Consider the following 19,383-nt stretch of genomic DNA (forward strand, 5'->3'; position numbering starts at 1 on the left):
TCATGGATCCTTGCACGTAGCTTTCACCTAGTTTGGCTGACGTAATATTTGCTGTAGATCACATTAGTCTCGTCTAATAGCTTTGTTTGTTCTTTTAGTTGGCAAGAACATAAAAATTCAGTCATGCACAAGCCAATGGCAACGTTGAGGCAACTACTTTGAACACAAAATTCTAAGCTCAAGCAAGCATACTACCAAATGAGGTACAGTTTACACCGCTTTGAACGTTACACAAAATGAGTTAAAAAAAAGACAGGGATTGATAGGTTAAAATTTGTTGTCAGTAAAGGTAGGTTTTGCTTTGTGTAGAATATTTGATGGATTCTATATTTGTGTAGAAGATTTGATGAATTTAAACTCCTTAAAGAACAATAGTATTGATTTTCCTAATGATTCTTACAGTAATTACTGCTATATGTGTTCTTTTAATGAAAAAGTCTTCAATTCTTTGTAGTCACTTTCACAACTTTCTCTTTTCAAAACCAACATATTTTAATTAAATGCCGACTGTGGAGGTTTTTCTTTGCAGTAAATTCAAAAATTGGAAAATTGGTTAATTATTGTTACGCATAATGAAGTACAATGGAAAACTTGTCTTGCATACTGTTCGTACAAACCTACTCATTACAATAGTGCATTGGGGCAGGTCAAGGTAAAATAATAAGAGAGTGCAGAGTAAAGTGTTAACATTACAGAGAAAGTGCATTGCAGATAGATAATAAGCTGTATGGTTAAAAGTAGGTGGATTGTCAGGTTACGAGTCCATCTTATTGTACTAGGGAAACATTTGATCATCTTATAACAGCTGTTAGAAACTGTTCTTGAGCCAAATGGTTCGCTCTTTCAGGCTTTTGTATCTTCTGCCTGACGGAAGGTAGAAGAACAAAGAGTAACGGAGGTAGGTTGACTGGCTTACTGAGGCAGCGGGAAGTATAGAAGTACAGCGGGAGTCCATAGTGGGAGGCTGGTTTCCACGAGGTGCTGAGCTGTGTCCACATCTCTCTGCTGTTCCTTTTGGTCAAGTGCCGAGCAGCTGCCGCACCAAGCCATCGGATTGGATGCTTCCATGGTGCATCAACAAAAATTTGTGAGTGTCAATGGGACACGGCAAATTTCTTTAGCCTCCAGAGTCCTGAGAGAGTACTGAGATGCGCTGTTGTACTTTCTTAGCTGACATATCTATGTGGTTTGACCTAGACAGGCTATGAGTGATAGCCTCCTAGGAATTTGAAGCTCTTAATCCTCTTGTTCTCCGTAGCATGAATCGGTCAGGAGTATGTGCATCGCCCCTCTCGTGAAGTTGATGATTGGCTCCTGTCTTCTTGACATAGAAGGAAAGGTTGTTGCCCTGACGCCATGTTACTAAGCTCTCTGTCTCCTTCCTGTACTTTGATTCATCATTATTTGAGACAAGGTCCATTTTATGGTGGCGTCGTCTGAAAACTTGTAGCTAGGGTAGAGCAGAATCTGGCCATACACTCATGAGTATGTAGGGAGTAGAGTGGGGGGGGGGCACGGGAGGGTTGAGGATGCAGTCCTGCGGCGAAACGGTGTTGAGGATAATCATGGCAAAGGTGTTGCTGCCTATCCTTACTGATTGTAGTCTGTTGGTCTGGAAATCAAAGGGAAATGCTCAACAATTCTAGTGAAAGATATGAGGTTTTTTTGTATTACTTTATGCTTACTTATTCTTTCAGCCATCATGAAGTTATTGCTACCAATGGAACTAACAGTGTTCATTCATTATGAGAAGAATTGGAGCCACTTGCAGTGTCTCATCTTTGGGTTTAACAAGCTAATGAGCCAGCAACTGCTTGCATAGCAATTTTTCTATCTCTGAGCTTTCTTGTTTATTTTCCTTTTAACAATTGAGTATCAGAAGAAAATGCCCTACTTCAAAGAGCCCAGCCTCTCTCAGTTGTGAATAATACAGAGATCTGCCTTTTAAGAGCATTACTACCTCTTCACTGTGCACAAGGGTTATGTTCAGTGACTTGTGATGCCTATTGAAAAATGAGGAAGATAAGTGATTTAATCATGAATCTCTCATTTTCAATGAGTGAAATTAAGGCATAGTGGACATTAAAAGAAATCTTTAATTTTTATTTCATAACAATTGATAAAACCAATAGAGGTAGTCGTGTTTTGAATTTAACTAATATTTCCACTTACATGTTGCTTTTAATGCAATAAACCATCTCTAAGTTCTTCATGGAAGCTTTACCCAACCAACTGCCATTGCTTGGTCAAAGCTAGGTCAAAGAGGTGAATCTTGAATATCATAAATGTGGGGAGAGAGGAAGATGGAATAGCAGATGTTTAGGGCATTGATAGTTGAGGACTGCTACATGTGAAACCACGATGATCTGGAGGTGAGAATGGGATTAGTGCACAGTAGATATGGAATATAGAACAGTACAGCACAGGAACAGGCTCTTCTGTCCATGAAGTTGTGCCAAACTAACTAAATTAGTAATCAAATGAACCACTCTTCCCTCTAAGTTGCGCAAGTGCATGGCCGCACAGTAACTACAATGCTCCCACACACGTAGCCTTTGTGCCGCACAGCTGGAATTTTCTTTCATATAATGTCATTTGAATATTCCACAATTTTCAGGTCATGTAAAAATTTTCTGCTCAGGACAATGGCTGGTCCGTGCAGCTGTTGAAAAAGTTAGCGGGAACATTGAACTGAACTAGTCCCTTCCGCCTACACAATGTCTGTATCCTTCCACTTCCTTCCTTCATGTTCATGTGCCTCCTGAACACCTCTATTGTATTTGCCGTCACCACCACCTCAGGCAACACATTCCAGGCCAGGCACCCACCACTCTGTAAAAACTTGCCCTACGCTTGCCTTTTGAGTTAACCCCCTCTCACCTTAAATGCATGAACTCTAGTATTAGATATTTCAACCCAGGGACAGAGATACTGTCAGTCTACTTTATCTGTTTCTTATAGTCTTCTAAACTTCTATCAGATCTTCTCTGAGCCTCTACCTCTCTAAAGAAAACAACACAAAGTTTGTCCAACCTCTACTTATAGTTCATGTTCTCTAATCCTGTAATCCTCTTCTGCACCCTCTCTAAAGACTATACATCTTCACTATAATGGGTTGTCCCGAATTGAGTGCACTGCTCCAGATGTGGCCTAACCAGAGTTTTATAAAGCAGCAACATAACTTCCTGACTTTTGAGCTGAATTTCTTGACTAATAAAGGCAAGTATGCCATATGCCTTCTTTACCTCCCTGGGAACCACTTCCAGGAAGCTATGGACATGAACTACAAGATCCCTCTGCACATCAACACTATTAAGGGTCTTTGTATTAACACTATCTTTTTGCCATTGATCTGCAAAAGTGCAACACTTTATATTTGGCTGGGTTAAAGTCCTTCTGCCAGTTCACTGCCCATATTTCCAACTGACCTCTACATCCCACTGCATCCTTGGTGAGTCTTCTAAGCTATCCATAACACCACCAATCTTTCTAACATCTGCACTATTACTAACTTGTCCATCTATATTTTCAGCCATGTCATTTATATATATCACACAAACAGCAGAGGTCCTAGTACAAATTCCTGTGGAACACCACTAGTCAGAATAAGTCTCATTGACCACCACCCTCTATGGGCAAGCCAATTCTGACTACAAATGGCCAACTCACCATGGATCCCATGCATCTTAGTCTTCTGGATGAGCCTCCCTTGAGGGACCTTGAGGGATGTTAGACCTTGTAACGTCCACAGCTCAACTATCACCAGCTATCTTTGTCACCTCCTGAAGAAACTCAGTCACTATTTGCTCTGCAAGAGGTCATGCTGGCTCTCCCTAATTAGGTCATGGTTTTCCAATTGCTCATAAACCCTACCCCTAAGAATCCCCTCAAGTAACTTCCCCACCAGTGAGGTTACACTCACCAACCTATAGTTTACAGGATTATGCTTGTTGCTTTTCTTGGATAATGGAGCAACATTAGCTACTCACCAGCACTCCAGGACGTCCCCCATGGCAGTGTGGACATGAAGATATTGATCAAGATTCCAGCAAACTCATCACTTGCCTATCTCAATAACCTGGGATAAATCTTATCCAGCCCTGGGACTTAGCTACCTTAATGCTTTTAAGAGACCAAACACTACCCCCTTCAACTAGAAGTACCTTAGTATAAATGCACTGGAACACCTCACAGTGATCTCACTACCTTCCACACCCTTCTCCTTCGTAGATACTGATACAAAGAGCTCATTTAGGACATCGCCCACATCCTCCACCTCCAGGCAAATGTTCCCTCCTTTGTTCTTGAATGGTCCTACTCGTTTCCTAGTTATCCTCTTGCTCTTGATGTATGTACAGAATGCATTGGAATTCTCTTTATTCCTAATTGCTAAGGACTTTAAGTGGCCCCTCTTGGCTTTCCCAAGTCCTTTCTTGTGTTATTTTCCAGGTTCTTTATAATCCTCAAGAACTCTGTTTGATTTTAGCTTCCCAAACCTTACATATTGCTTCCTTTCTCTTTTTAACCAAATTCACCACCTCTCCAAGATCCAAGGTCCCCTCTCCTTGTCCTTCCTCCTTACTGGAACATACCTGTCTAGTACTCAGTGCAGTTGGTTTTTAAACACTCTCCATTGTGGAGTTGCCCCAAAAAAAGCTGTTCATAATTAACTCACCCTAGTTTCTACCTAATACTCCTGTAATTTGCCCTGCTCCAGTTTAATACTCTCTTCCAAGGTCTTTACTCATCTACAGCTATTCTAAAACTTAAGGAGATGTGATCACTCTTTGTTAACTCTTCTCCCACTGGTAGGTCAGTCACCTGACCAAACCCATGAGCGAAAACCAGGTTCAGTACGGCCTGCCTCTTATCTTGGTGCTTACAAAGCAACTTCAGTGTTGAAGAATTTACTCTATTTTACCGAATTTTTCTGTAAGAGTTTACCCTGTTATCAAACAGAAATAAATACACAGACCGCAGTATAAAGTTCACTCTTTAATACGTGACCATGGGGACTCTGCCAATGTCATGTTACATTTTAAACTTATAAAGTAATTTTGGGCAATAGTCAACAGCTACACATACTTGGTCAGTGATTTCAGGAAGCACATTTTAGGTATCAGCCAGTCTAATTTTGGTACACAAAATAAGAACTGCATGTCCACATTCAGTTTCCCTTTTAGCCAGACAGACAACTTGTTTCTTGGACAAATGTCAGCAATACCTCATTATTGGCATGACTTTTTGTTAGCTAGCACAAGCAAGACAGAGTCTGCGTCCTATCCTGTCACCATCATGACCCAAATCTTGGGCAATGCTTAGATAGTCCAGCTTGCCAACAAAACTTAAATCAAAATTTAATTTTCTTCTACACTAGGTTACCCAATCTTCCCTCCAGCTATCATGAGATTTGCTAATGACTGTTTGTGAAGGTTCCTTAATGTATTTTCAGATCAATATACAGTAGCATGCAAATGTTTGGGCACCCCGGTCAAAATTTCTGTTACTGTGAATAGCTAAGTGAGTAAAAGATGAACTGATTTCCAAAAGGCATAAAGTTAAAGATGGGACATTTCTTTAATATTTTAAGCAAGATTACTTTTTTTAATTCCATCTTTTACAGTTTCAAAATAATAAAAAAGGAAAAGGGCCCGAAGCAAAAGTTTGAGCACCCTGCATGGCAGTACTTAGTAACACCCCCTTTTGGCAAGTATCACAGCTTGTAAATGCTTTCTGTAGCCAGCTAAGAGTCTTTCAATTCTTGTTTGGGGGATTTTCACCCATTCTTCCTTGCAAAAGGCTTCTAGTTCTGTGAGATTCTTGGGCCGCCTTGCATGCACTGCTCTTTTGAGGTCTACCCACAGATTTTCAATGATGTTTAGGTCGGGGGACTGTGAGGGCCATGGCAAAACCTTCAGCTTGCGCCTCTTGAGGTAGTCCATTGTAGATCTTGAGGTGTGCTTAGGATCGTTATCCTGTTGTAGAAGCCATCCTCTTTTCATCTTCAGCATTTTTTACAGACGGTGTGATGTTTGCTTCCAGAATTTGCTGGCATTTAATTGAATTCATTCTTCCCTCTACCAGTGAAATGTCCCCCGTACCACTGGCTGTAACACAAGCCCAAAGCATGATTGATCCACCCCTGTGCTTAACAGTTGGAGAGGTGTTTTTTTCATGAAATTCTGCACCCTTTTTTCTCCAAACATACCTTTGCTCACTGCGGCCAAAAAGTTCTATTTTAACTTCATCAGTCCACAGGACTTGTTTCCAAAATACATCAGGCTTGTTTAGATGTTCCTTTGCAAACTTCTGATGCTGAATTTTGTGGTGAGGATGCAGGAAAGGTTTTCTTCTGATGACTCTCCCATGAAGGTCATATTTGTGCAGGTGTCACTGTACAGTAGAACAGTGCACCACCACTCCAGAGTCTGCTAAATCTTCCTGAAGGTCTTTTGCAGTCAAATGGGGGCTTTTGATTTGCCTTTCTAGCAATCGTATGAGCAGTTCTCTTGGAAGGTTTTCTTGATCTTCCAGACCTCAGCTTGACCCCCACCGTTCCTGTTAACTGCCATTTCTTAATTACATTATGAACTGAGGAAATGGCTACCTGAAAACGCTTTGCTATTTTCTTATAGCCTTTTCCTGCTTTGTGGGCATCATTTATTTTAGTTTTCAGAGTGCTAGGCAGCTGCTTAGAGGAGCCCATGGATGCTGATTGTTGGGACAAGGTTTGAGGCGTCAGGGTATTTATAAAGCTTTGAAATTTGCATCACCTGGCCTTTCCTAATGATGATTATGAACAAGCCATTGCCCTAACAAGCTAATTAAGGTCTGAGACCTTGGTAAAAGTTACCTGATAGCTCAAATCTCTTAGGGTGCCCAAACTTTTGCATGGTGCTCCTTTCCTTTTTTTTACACTAAAATTGTACGAAACAAAAATAACACACTAATCTTGCTTAAAATGTTGAAAAGAATGTTTCATCTTTAGCTTTATGACTTTTGGAGATCAGTACATCTTCTACTCACTTAACTATTCACAGTAACAGAAATTTTGACCAGGGGTGCCCAAACTTTTGCATGCCACTGTATGTTCACTTCATTTGGAGCAGCTTTTATAGTTTTAAGGAGGAGGTTGCTTCACAGAGGTGTTCAAAACCTCTTCACAGCAGATGTTCTGATATTTCTTGAGTGAATGAAGTCAGCACTGGGGCCTTAAAGGACTCAAAGAGGTATTAACTGGCAACACCTGCCAGTATAACTTCCCTTCTCTCAGACCTTTACTTCATCCAGCACCTTGCTATACCCACTGCATCAGGCTTATTGGTCTGTGTTACTACATGTGTTAACCGTGAGCCAAGGGATAATGGTTTTGTGATTGACACCATTTAAGAAGGTTATAACCCCAATCTTATATCTGATAGTAAATGTTCCTCACGAGTTAAAACAAGGATTAAACTGCTGGTAATTAATTTACTTTTCCATTCATAATCCTGAGATTGTAAAATAAAGCAATGCAATACAGACCATGATTTTACTGGAATTCCACTGAATAACAATTCACATCCATCATCTCCGTAAACACTACTTCCTCCTCCAAGCTTATTGATCCTATTGTTATTTGTGCTGTGTGCTATTTGGCTGTCTGTTTCCTATGCTGCAGATGCTAATAGTTTCAAAAATACTTCATTAGCTGCAAACTATTTTTGGATATCATGAGATTACAGAAGGCACCATATAATTGTGAGCCTTTCTTATCAATGACTAACATTTGTCAAGTTTACCAATCCTGGGGGTTGGGTAATGACAGCTCCATAATGGTGATGTAATAATGGTACTCTTCACCACATTTGACTTTCTGTGAAATGGAACAGGATTAATCTACATCCATTATTTTTTCCATGCGTTTGTTACAATTAAATATACAAGGTGTGGCAAACGAGGTTTTAATCTGATGAAAGAGAAAACCTTCATTCAAATCATAAATTTACTGCAACCCCTTTATTGTCTTTCAAATATAAAAGACACTTAAAAGTGATTATGTATTTTTTCCAGTGCTGGCACTGCTGTGCATTTTGAAGAATACAATGAAGGTAAATTGAGTGAGTTGTAATTTTAGAAAAGAAGCAAAATCAGCAGGGGATAAATGATATTGTTATCTAGAACAACAAGATGTAAAAATATCTTGCCAGCTGAGCTGTAAATGGAATTGAAAGCTACTTTCTATCTCTGGTTGATCATTAATGAAAAATTATTCTCGGTTTCTAATAAGGACATCATAATTTGCATCTTGTTCCAAAAGGTCATAAATACTTTTCATAAACAAGAGAAACTCTGCAGATGCTGGATTTTCATGATTTTTTTTTAGTTCCAGGAACATACTGATAAATTCAGATTAATATCAATAGTGAAAAGAGCTGTTCACACTACCTTCTGAGAGAGGAGATTCTGATTGACACTCATATACGTTGTCTTCCACACAAATTAAGGAAACATCTAATTCATTATTTCACGTCAGAATCAGAATCAGGTTTATTATCTCTGAAATCTGTTATTCTTGTTATTCTGCAGCAGCAGTAAAGTGCATGACATAAAAATGACCATAAGTTACAAACAACTAAATCATGCCAAGGAGGAGTAACAAGGCATTGTTCACTGGCCATGGACCATTCGGAAATGTGATGGCTGAGGGGAAGGAGCTGTCCCTAAAATGTTGTGTGTGGGTCTTCAGGCTCCTGTACCTCATCCCTATAAAAGCATGAACCAGGGCATTACAGTGGTAATGAGAAGAGGGGCATATCCCAGATGGTGAATGTCCTTAATAATTCCTTCTTGAGGCACAACCTCTTCAAGGTGCCTTTGATGGCAGATGGACTGGGCCCATGTTGGAGCTGGCTGAAGCTACAACCCTCTGCAGCTTCTGTGATACTACACTTTGGAACCTCCAAATCAGGCAGTGTTGTGATCAGTCAGAATGCTCCCCACTGTATACAGTTATGTGTAGAAATTTGCAGGAGGCTTTAGTGACTTCTCAAACTAATGAAGTAGAACTCCTGGCATGCTTTCTTCATGATTGCATCAGTGTGTTGGGCCCATGATAGATACTCTGAGCCGTTGACACCCAGGAGCGTGAAGCTACTCACCCTTTTCACTGCTAACCCTTCAGTGAGGATCAGTTGTTCCTCCAACCTGAGTGTGGCTTCATCTTTATAGTAGAGGAGGCCGTGGATAGACATGTCAGAATGGGAATGGGATGTGGAATTAAAATGAGTGGCCACTGGGAGATCCTGCTTTCTCTGGCGGACAGAGCGTAGATGTTCAGCAAAGCGGTCTCCCAGTCTGCGTCGGGTCTCACCAATATATAAAAGGCCACATCGGGAGCACCGGACGCAGTATATCACCCCAGTCAACTCACAGGTGAAGTGATGCCTCACCTGGAAGGACTGTATCTCATCTGCCATTTCTTTGCCCACTCTCCTAAACTGACTAAGTCTCTCTGCAACCTTTCTGTTTCTTCAACATTTCCTGCTCCTCCACCTATCTTGGTGTCATCCGCAAATTTAGCCACAAAACCATTTAATCCATAATCCAAATCATCGATATACATCATAAAAAGAAGCGGCCCCAACACCGACCCCTGTGGAACACCACTAGTAACCGGCAACCAATCAGAATAGGATCCCTTTATTCTCGCCCTTTGCTTTCTGCCTATCATCCAATGCTCCACCCATTTCAATGTCTTTCCTATAATTCCATGGGCTCTCATCTTATCAAGCAGCCTCATATGCGGCACCTTATCGAAGGCCTTTTGAAAATCCAAATACACAACATCCACAGCCTCTCCCTTGTCAATCTTATTCAAGATTACCTCAAAAAATTCCAATAGGTTGGTGAGGCAGGATCTTCCCTTCATGAAACCATGCTGGCTTCGGCCTATCTTGTCATGTACCGCAAGATATTTCATAACCTCGTCCTTGAGGATTGACTCCAATATCTTTCCAACTACCGATGTCACACTAATAGGTCTGTAATTTTCTTCATTGAATTGATTTTGGTTAATCTCTATTGGTAGGGTCTGAAAGAGATATAGTAGTCGGGGCAGTATATTCATTTTAATAGATTCAGTCCTTGAACTGAGACCAAGAAAAGGAATTAGGTTCCATCTTGTTATATCTTCCTCAATTTTTTTATATATAGGCTGATAATTGCATTCTGATAATTTTGCCAAATCTTTTGGCATAATAATGCCCAAATATTTGACGGACTCTGTTTGCCATGCCCAAGGATATCTACTTTCAATTTCTCTTGGTGGGCTATAGTTATATGAAAGTAGTTGGGTTTTATCTATGTTGATCTTGTATCCTGATAATTGGCCATATTGTTCAAAGGATTGCATCAATTTAGGTAAAGAGTATGTTGGTTGCCCTAGATAGATCAAAAAGTCATCCGCGTAACAGGCCAATTTATGCTCTTTCCCTTTAGTAGTAATTCCCCTGAGATCTTCATTTTGTCTGATGTGTTGAGCTAATGGTTCCAGATATAATGCGAAGAGTAGTGGTGACCATGCACAACCCTGTCTCGTGCCCCTTTCTAGGGTAAAACTGCTAGATAAATATCCATTGATTTTAATCCTGGCAGTAGGATTGTCGTATAGTTCCTGTATAGTTTTAATAATTGTGTCATGTAGATGAAATCTATGTAAAACTCTGTAAAGAAAATTCCAATTAACTGAATCAAATGCCTTTTCAGCGTCCACGCTTATCACTATTGCTTCAAATTTCATTTTTTTAATACGACCCATAATGTGAAGTGTCCTTTGTATATTGTCTTGTGTTTGGCGTTGTTGTATAAAACCTGTCTGATCATTATGTGTATCAGTGTGGGTAGAAACTCTTCTATTCGTTTGGCCATGATGGAGGTAAATGTTTTATAATCCACATTAAGAACAGATATTGGTCTAAATAACCCACATTCCATTTTATCCTTGCCTTCTTTCGGTACAGCTGAGATTATCACCTCGTTCCAGCTGGGTGGCATTTGTGCCTTTCTTAGAGCCCAGTTCAGTGTGGGGAGCAAAACAGGGATTAACTCACTTCTAAACTCTTTATACCACTCTGCCGTATATCCATCCGATCTTGGTGACTTGCTTAATTTAAGCCTACTAATGGCAGTTTTTAGTTCAGCTTCAGTTATGTCAGCAGTCATCGTTTTATTTTGTTCTTTGCTTAAGGTGGGTAACTCTAAAGGATTCAGGAAGGTGTCAATTTGGGTTATGTTTCCCCCTGGAACTTTGGAATACAGTATAGAGTTTTGTAAAACATTTCAAAAGCTTCTTGAATTTCACTTAGCTTATTTTTTTTCCATCACTTTTGTACTTAGATCCCTTATTCTATGAATTGTATTTTCTGCTATCTTTTTTTTCCAGTTTCCACGCCAGTATTTTCATAGATTTAGATCCACTTTCATAGTGTCTCTGTTTCAGATACATCAAATTTTTTCTAATTTCTTGGGTAGCCAAACTATTAATTTCATTTTTAATTTTTAATTTCCTCCAGTGTATCCTGTGCCAAACTCAATTTGTGTTTTTTTCTAGTTCCTTCAGCTTATGTTGTAATTCCTCTAATGTTTTATTGCTTATTTTTTTTCTTATATGAAGATATCGCTATAATTTTCCCTCTTAAGACAGCCTTCAGAATGGGAGGTGAAACCTCTCCATTATCATTGAATTCTAAGTAAAGACCAATTTCTTTTTTAATTTGTTTCTTAAAATAGGGATCATTGAGTAGACTTGAATTTAGTTTCCAAGTGGTATTCTTTGGCTGTAGGTCAAAATCAACAGATAAATATTCAAGTGCATGGTCACTTACATCTATTGTCCCAATTCCACAGGTGTTTATTTTCTCTTTATCCTTTCCAAATGTTATGAAATAGTCTATTCCTGTATATACGGAATGGGGGGCAGAATAATGAGTGTAATCCCTTCTATCGGGGAAAAGGTCCCTCCATATATCAATTAGACCAACATCCTCAAAAACAGTGTTAACTTTCTTATGTAAGGACTTTGTCTCATAAGTTTTTCTATTGGAAGAGTCTAACTTTGGTTGTAATTGTAAATTTAAGTCTCTCCCACATATCAAGAGACCTTCTGTTTCCGTTACCATAATATTAGTAATTTCCTGGAAGAAACTAATATCACTTCCTGGGGGTGTGTATATATTCAATAAAGTTACTGGATTTGCATCTATATTCCCCCTTACCAGAATATATCTGCCCTCCTTATCTCCCATTTCGAATACTTTTTCAAAATTTAGCTTGCTTGAGATGAGAATAGCCGGTCCTCTTCTATGTCCTGATCTATATGAGGAGAAAAACAAATTAGTGAAGCCCATTCTCTTTAATTTTCCATGCTCATTATCATTTAAGTGAGTTTCCCGTAAATATACTACATGGGCTTGTTCTTTTTTCATTTTTGATAGAATTTTCTTGCGCTTGACTGGATTCAATAGCTCATTGACATTAAAGAAATGAATTTTACTTTGTCCTTATCCATGTGTATTTATCTGTTAGTATATCATTGAAATTTGCAGAATATAACTTAATCGATGTACTCCCTGAACAAATAAGAGCCAAGAAACGTGAATAATAAAAAAAAGGTAACGAAGCTGTGATTCCAAGGCTGGTGTCTCTAGATGACCCTGGGTTGAGCTAGAAGAAACGTCTAGCCGTGGGGGATAGCCCCTCCTACCTGTGAATTGAGGGCCCCCGCTGGAGTACCTATAAAAGTAAGTAAAAAAAATCTATGTCCATTACACAGAAATGATTTCCCTGTGTATTCCTCCCAAGTATATATTCTAATTTAGGTGGAGAAAAAGGAATGAATGAATGAATTTTAAAAAATTGAGTAATATAAGATCCACATTATAATATGTATTTCTCGAGATAGCTATATAACCGTCTATTTTTGCTTCCGTTTAGTTTATCAGCACTTTTAAAGTTAGCCAAACCTTATGGCTTTTCTGGAGGAGGTGAGGGCTGTCCTCGGAGAACTCACAGTCTCTCCCTAATATCCTTCTCTCGTCCTGCTCCCGTCCCCTGCTTTCTCGGTTCTCTTACTATTTCCCAAACAAATTGGGATAACTGCTCACCAGACTTTCCCTTGGTTTGACCACGCTAATGGGCAGTCCTCTGTTCTTCATGTCTGTAGTCGCCTCTTCCACCGTCTGGTAAAGTCGTATCCCTTCTTGGTAAAATACCCTCAGTTTAGCAGGGTATGGGGTTCGGAATTTAACCTTTTCTTGCTTTAATATTGGTTTTGCTTCGGAATATTCCTTCTGTTTCTGTCAGACCGCTGGGGGGTGATCATGATCGAAGTATATTAACTTCCTATTCCAAAAAACCCTCTTCTTACCGCAGGCCCTTCGTAGAATCTCCGCCTTGCTCTTGAATCGAATGAATCTAAGTACTATTGAGTGCGGCTTACTTTCTCTGTCTCCGGGAGGCCTCGGGATGAATGAACAATGTGCCCTCTCAATTTCAATCTCCATAGTCAGGGGAATCTCCTGCGCTTCCCGCAGCAGCTTTTCTACAAAGTCTATCATCGGCAATCCCTCTGCTCCTTCGGGAACATTATAAATCCTGATACTCTCCTGTCACGATCTTCCCTCCTGGTCAAGCAATTTACTTTCCTGTTGACTTAATATTTTTATCGTCTTACCTAGCATCTGTTCCACATTTTGCATGCAATATTCCACCTTCTCAATTCGAGTCTCTGCCACCACTATTTTCTGAATGACGTTGGCGAGCTCTGACTTTATATCATTTAGTTGCTGTTTTATATCTTTTTGGACTTCCCTTATCTCTTCCAGTGTTGGCTTCGCCGCCACGCGCACGTGCAGGAGAGCCGCTTGCTGCACCTCTCTCTTCCGTAGGCTCCACCGTGATGCTTTTTTATCTCCATTCTCTTTCCCCATTCTTGCCCCCTTTATCAATTCACATATTTTCGAAAGATCCTATATTTGATGGATTAACGGGGCAAAGTATGGGTTTTTCCAGAGGAGCTATTGGTTTAAGACGCCATTCTGAACGATGACGTCACTGGAACCAGCCCTCCAATGTACAACAGGTTTCACCAGTGTAGAGGAGGCTGCATCAGGGGCACTGGACACAATAGCAGGTTCGCAGGTGAAAAGTCGCCTCACCTGGAAGGACTGTTTGAGGTCCTGAATGGAGGTGAGGGTCAGGTGTAACACTTTGGCTGCTTGCAGGGCTAAGTGCCGGGAGAGAGATTAGTGGAAGGGACGAGTGGACAAGGGGGTCATGGAGGGGGCAATCCCTGTGGGAAGTGGAGAGGGAGAGGAGGTAAAGATTTGTTTGGTGGTAGTATCCATTTGGAGATAGCAGAAGTTGTGGAGAATGATATGCTGAATACAGAGGTTCTTTCTTTCTTTTTTAATCTTTTTATTAGTTTTCAAGTACATAAACATAATAACAACAGTGATACAAAGAGAATGGAATTACCTGTATCTTATTGTTATTCTGTGTACATAACATATACAAAAAAAGAATACAAATAGTATAAGTGTAATAGATTTCCAAACTCTCGATATAGTTAATCATAGAAGAAAAAATAAAAAGAAAAGGATATTACAAAGAAAACCCCCCAAAAAACCCCAGAAAATGAACCAAAAAAAACTAGTGACTGAACCCAAAAAAAGACAAACAGAACAAAACAGGGCTGAACCAATATATTAAATCGAATACATTCATTAATGTCGCCAACTCCGCTCCTCTGTTCATATATTCTAAGTTAATAAAAAGGATTCGGAAAAGGTCAAACCACATCATATGAAAATGTTGAATAAATGGCTTCCAAGGCTCTTCAAATTTAACCGAAGGATCAAAAATGACACTTCTGATTTTTTTTCGAAATTTAAACATGATATAGTTTGGGAAAACCATTGAAATGTAGTAGGAGGGTTGGTCTCTTTCCAATTCAATAAAATGGATCTTCTGGCCGTTAATGTAACTAATGCAATCATCTGACAGGCTGAAGAGGATAAAGATCCATCATTGGCAAACCAGAAATTGCCATAATAAGATGGGGTTGTAAATCAAAGTGCAAAACTGTTGAAATAATATCACAAATATCTTTCCAAAATTTTTCCAAGAGAGGGCAGGACCAGAACATATGAGACAGAGAAGCCAGCTCAGAGTGATATCTGTCACAAATAGGATTTATTTGGGGGTAAAAATGAGCTAGTTTATCTTTAGACATGTAAGCCCTATGCACTACCATAAATTGTATCAGCGTATGTTTAGCACATATAGAGGAAGAGCTAACTAACTGAAAGATTTTTTTCCCATTTCTCTATAGGTAGATGAAGTTCCCTTTCCCATTCATTTTTAACTTTATCAGATGTACCTGGCTGTATTTTCATAATTGTATCATAAATAATTGCTATTCATTCCTTCTGATAAGGATTTAAACTTAAAATTTTGTCTATGATATCAGTAGAGTGTGGAAGCGTAGGCAGCATGGTATTTAAAAAGTTTTTTACTTGTAAATACCTAAAAAATGGGATCTGGCTAAGTTATATTTATTAGGTAACTGTTCAAAAGACATGAAACAGTTATTCAGAAATAAATCACGGAAACGTTATACCCTTCATTTTCCATATCAAAAAGGCTTGATCCATAACCAAGGGTTGAAAAAAAATTAGATATAATAGGACTTGATAATATGAATTTGTTCAAACCAAAAAATTACAAAATTGGAACCATATTCGTAATGTATGTTTAATTATTGGATTAACCAATTGTTTATTCAATTTAGAAAATACAGGGAAGTGAAGTTCCTAAAATGAAAACCCTTGTACAGAGTATCCTTCAAGGTTTACCCATTGTGGACTTGGAATTATATCCCAATCTTGTGTCCAAAATATTAAATATTGAATATTAATTGCCCAGTAATAGAATCTTAAATTCAGAAATGCTAAACCACCATCTTTCTTGGACTTTTTTACTCAACCTGGGACTTTTATTCTGCCATATATAAGAGGAAATCTGAAAATCAATAGTGTCAAAAAATGATTTAGGAATAAAAATTAGTACCGCCTGAAATAAATATAAAAATTTAGGTAAAATAATCATTTTAATGGCATTGACTCGGCCAGTCAACGATAGAAGGATACAGAGGTTCATGGCGTGGTAGCTAAGGACAAGGGGAACTCTATCCTGTTAAAGCGGTGGTGAGCACGGATGTTTGGGAATTGGAGGAGATCTGGGTGAGGGCAACATCATGGTGAAGGAAAGGAACTGCTGTTCTTTGAAGAAGGAGGACATCTCTGATGCCCTGGAAAGGAAGGCCTCATCTTGGGAACAGATGCGGTGGAGATGAAGGAACTGAGAAAAGGGAATAGCATTTTTACAGGAGACAGAGTAGGAAGATAACTATGAGAATCCACAAGTTTATAAAAGATGTTGGTTGACAGTTTGTCTCCAGAGATGGAGACAGAGAGATCGAGAAAGGGAGGAGGGAGGTGTTGGAAATGGACTGAGTAGACTTAAGATCAGGGTGGAAGTTGGAGGCAAAGTTGATGAAACTGATAAACTTAGCGTGGGTTCATGAAGCAGCTTAACCATACATCTTTGGAATGTGGGGGGAAAGCCACGCAGTCATTGAAGAACATACAAACTCCTTACAGATAGCAGCGGGAATCAAACCCTGATCATACAGCTGGTGCTGTTACAGTGTTACGCTGTCTGTTACATTGTTACGCTGACTGTTACATTATCGTGCTGCCCTAGCACTGATTACACAAAAACTTGGATACAATAATAGTCTACATGTAGAATCTTGCAACAATTTTCTCCTTAGTGTGGCATGACTGAGAGTTTGGACTTGTTCAGACTGAAATGTGGTAATGAGCATTTCAAACTGATTCCCATACCACTGAAAATTCAGCAGCTGTCTGTCCAAAGTGAGTCACTCTGGTGTGCCCAGTGCAATCGGTAACAATATAAGGAAAGTTAAACCAAGTCATCATGACTGTGACCATTCTTCTTCACTCATAGGACTAGGTTTTAATAAACACATGACAGTACAGGATACTGCAGACTATGTCCCAAACTTGCCTTTGATATTTTGTCACAGAGCATCCAGATAGCACCGGTTCCTCTCTCCTCCTGATCTATCCCTTACTACTTATTTCTGAGCCTATTAATGCATAATCTTGACCATCTAATCTTGTTGCAAATCCCCGAGAGCCTGCCCAACAGCAGGTGTTAAATCCACATTTAGCCCATTCTTTCAGGAACAGAGCTGAGACTTGCTAATGAAAGCCTCCAGATTCATTTTGCATTTGGCCTGCAGATGTATGCCAGGTTTTTGCAGGAAGAGTAGGGTTAAAATTGCCCATGATAGGGGTTGAAAAAGAGGGAGAACAATCAGAAAAATGAAAAAGAGGAACACAGCACATTGCAATAACAGTTATTACCTTCTGGTTGCTGCAGGTTTTCACGTTTTAAAGTTTAAATGACACAGATACTGAATTTAACCCTTCAAGGAAATATAAGCATCATGTGCAAACTTGAAGTCTTTTGAGATTGAAGTTAGTTTGCTCTGCAGCTCTGTCCTCTCCATCTCAAAGGTGCTGTTTTTGTCCATTAGTGAGATAGCTTTGTACCGAATCTTGCTCACTAACTTACACAATCTTCACCTGCTGTGCACTTTCATTTTGCTGTTTGTGTTTGATCCCTGTGTGATTCAAGAATCTAGTCTTCAAACATTGCTTTCTTCCTCCTGGCGTGTTTAGAAAAATACATTAAAATCTGTTCATTTAACTCCATTTGTTTTAAAGTTAAATTTATCTAAAATGTTTGGGATTTATAATGGCCATACAGTATGTGCTGCTAATCTAATATACCAGATTTAAGTAAACTTTTAAATCCTCAATTAAAATTGCAATTTTCACCATTTCTCTTTTCTGAAGCCATTGTGTATTAACCTTGTAACCACATGCAACTATCAATGGTTAATGTGACTATTTCTGTTAAAACTTCCCAGTTAGTGTGAGACTGAAGGATTACTAAATGCACTCGATGAAGTTTGACATTATGCAACTGGCTTATTTTTGTGGCACTGTACTATCTTCTATGTGTTTCTCAGAATGAAAAAAAAGGTATGAAATTAAGTTGTATGATCTGACACCAAAGCTGCAATTTTGTATTTACCATCTTAGGGGTATTGTGCATAATTTAATACTTCGATGCCTTTCTTTTGTTAATTCATGGTTGATTTGCTCAAGTTGTATGGATAATTCAGTGTCCTATGATGTTTATCTGGCTAAATCTGGATCAAAGAAATCCTCCAGAGTATTCCTGCTGAAAGAAACATTTGGTTCCCTTTTCCCTCACATCATAAATAATAAATGTCATCTTACTGTTTGAACATTCTGTATCTTTCTTTAACAAAGTAGCGATGTCAAGTTTAAAGTAATATTCTCTAAAGGTAATCCTGATGAGCATTTTAATTTATCTTGTATTTACTGTACTGACCAACATCAGTCAGTGAAAATCTATTATGAATCTTCTATTTTGTTGAGGGTAATTAACTGAATTAAAATCAATTTCCCATGGATCTACTTAAAGTAAAATTGGAATAATCCTTTCCAAAATTACAGAGGTATGTTATTTATGCTCCTAATCATTTTGAGTTAATTTTTTTCAGAACTTGATGCTTTCATTTCTCAACTCTCAACTATATGCACTCATTTTTCTGATATTCACTCCAAAGTTATTTCTATGGTTCCAATAAAACGTTTATGGGTGAAGAGGTGAGGATCAATCGATCAATGCAGGTGACATTGGGAATTGGGAGAATGAACATTTCTGGCTGGTTGGAAACTGAAAGTGTGCACCAATCCTTTCATGCACATCTCATCACTTATCAAAAAATTGGAAATCTATGGCAAGGTAAAACTGGCAAGAAGAGAAGGCTTTTTAACAAACTGAACCTGGGAGGCATTAGAAATGAGCATCACCCCACTGGTCAGACACCGTCAGGAGTCCCAATTTCTTCCATTCCCCTTGCCCCATCTTTCTTTATGAGTACCCAACTCTAAGATAAAATGAAGAGGCGATTCAGATCTAGACTTGTTAAACTCCCTGGCAGGGTGGAAGGCTTGTAAAATGCATAGGGAAAAGGTGATTTGCTGTGGCTAAAGCTTGTAGATGAATTGAAGAAGTAAAATGTCTAATGGTCAAGTATTGAAAGCAGGACTTGTGAATTAAATAGAATAGTTCAGCAAAGTTTTTCTAAAAAAATCTTGCATTTTTTGTTTTCTGAAGGACAAGTAGATATAGATTATGCTAGAAAGGCTGTGGAAT

General features: G+C 39.0%; 1 long non-coding RNA gene across 1 annotated transcript in view; it reads left to right on the forward strand.

The window, feature by feature from the left end:
- LOC134347786 (uncharacterized) overlaps positions 1-19,383 on the forward strand; it is a 97,588-nt gene that overhangs the window by 25,729 nt on the left and 52,476 nt on the right. The window contains exon 2 of the long non-coding RNA XR_010018249.1: positions 99-203. This is a non-coding gene — a long non-coding RNA (uncharacterized LOC134347786). The remainder of the gene's footprint in view (positions 1-98; positions 204-19,383) is intronic.

Source organism: Mobula hypostoma, chromosome 1 (assembly GCF_963921235.1).
Source record: "Mobula hypostoma chromosome 1, sMobHyp1.1, whole genome shotgun sequence".
In the NCBI taxonomy this organism is placed as follows: Eukaryota; Metazoa; Chordata; class Chondrichthyes; order Myliobatiformes; family Myliobatidae; genus Mobula; species Mobula hypostoma.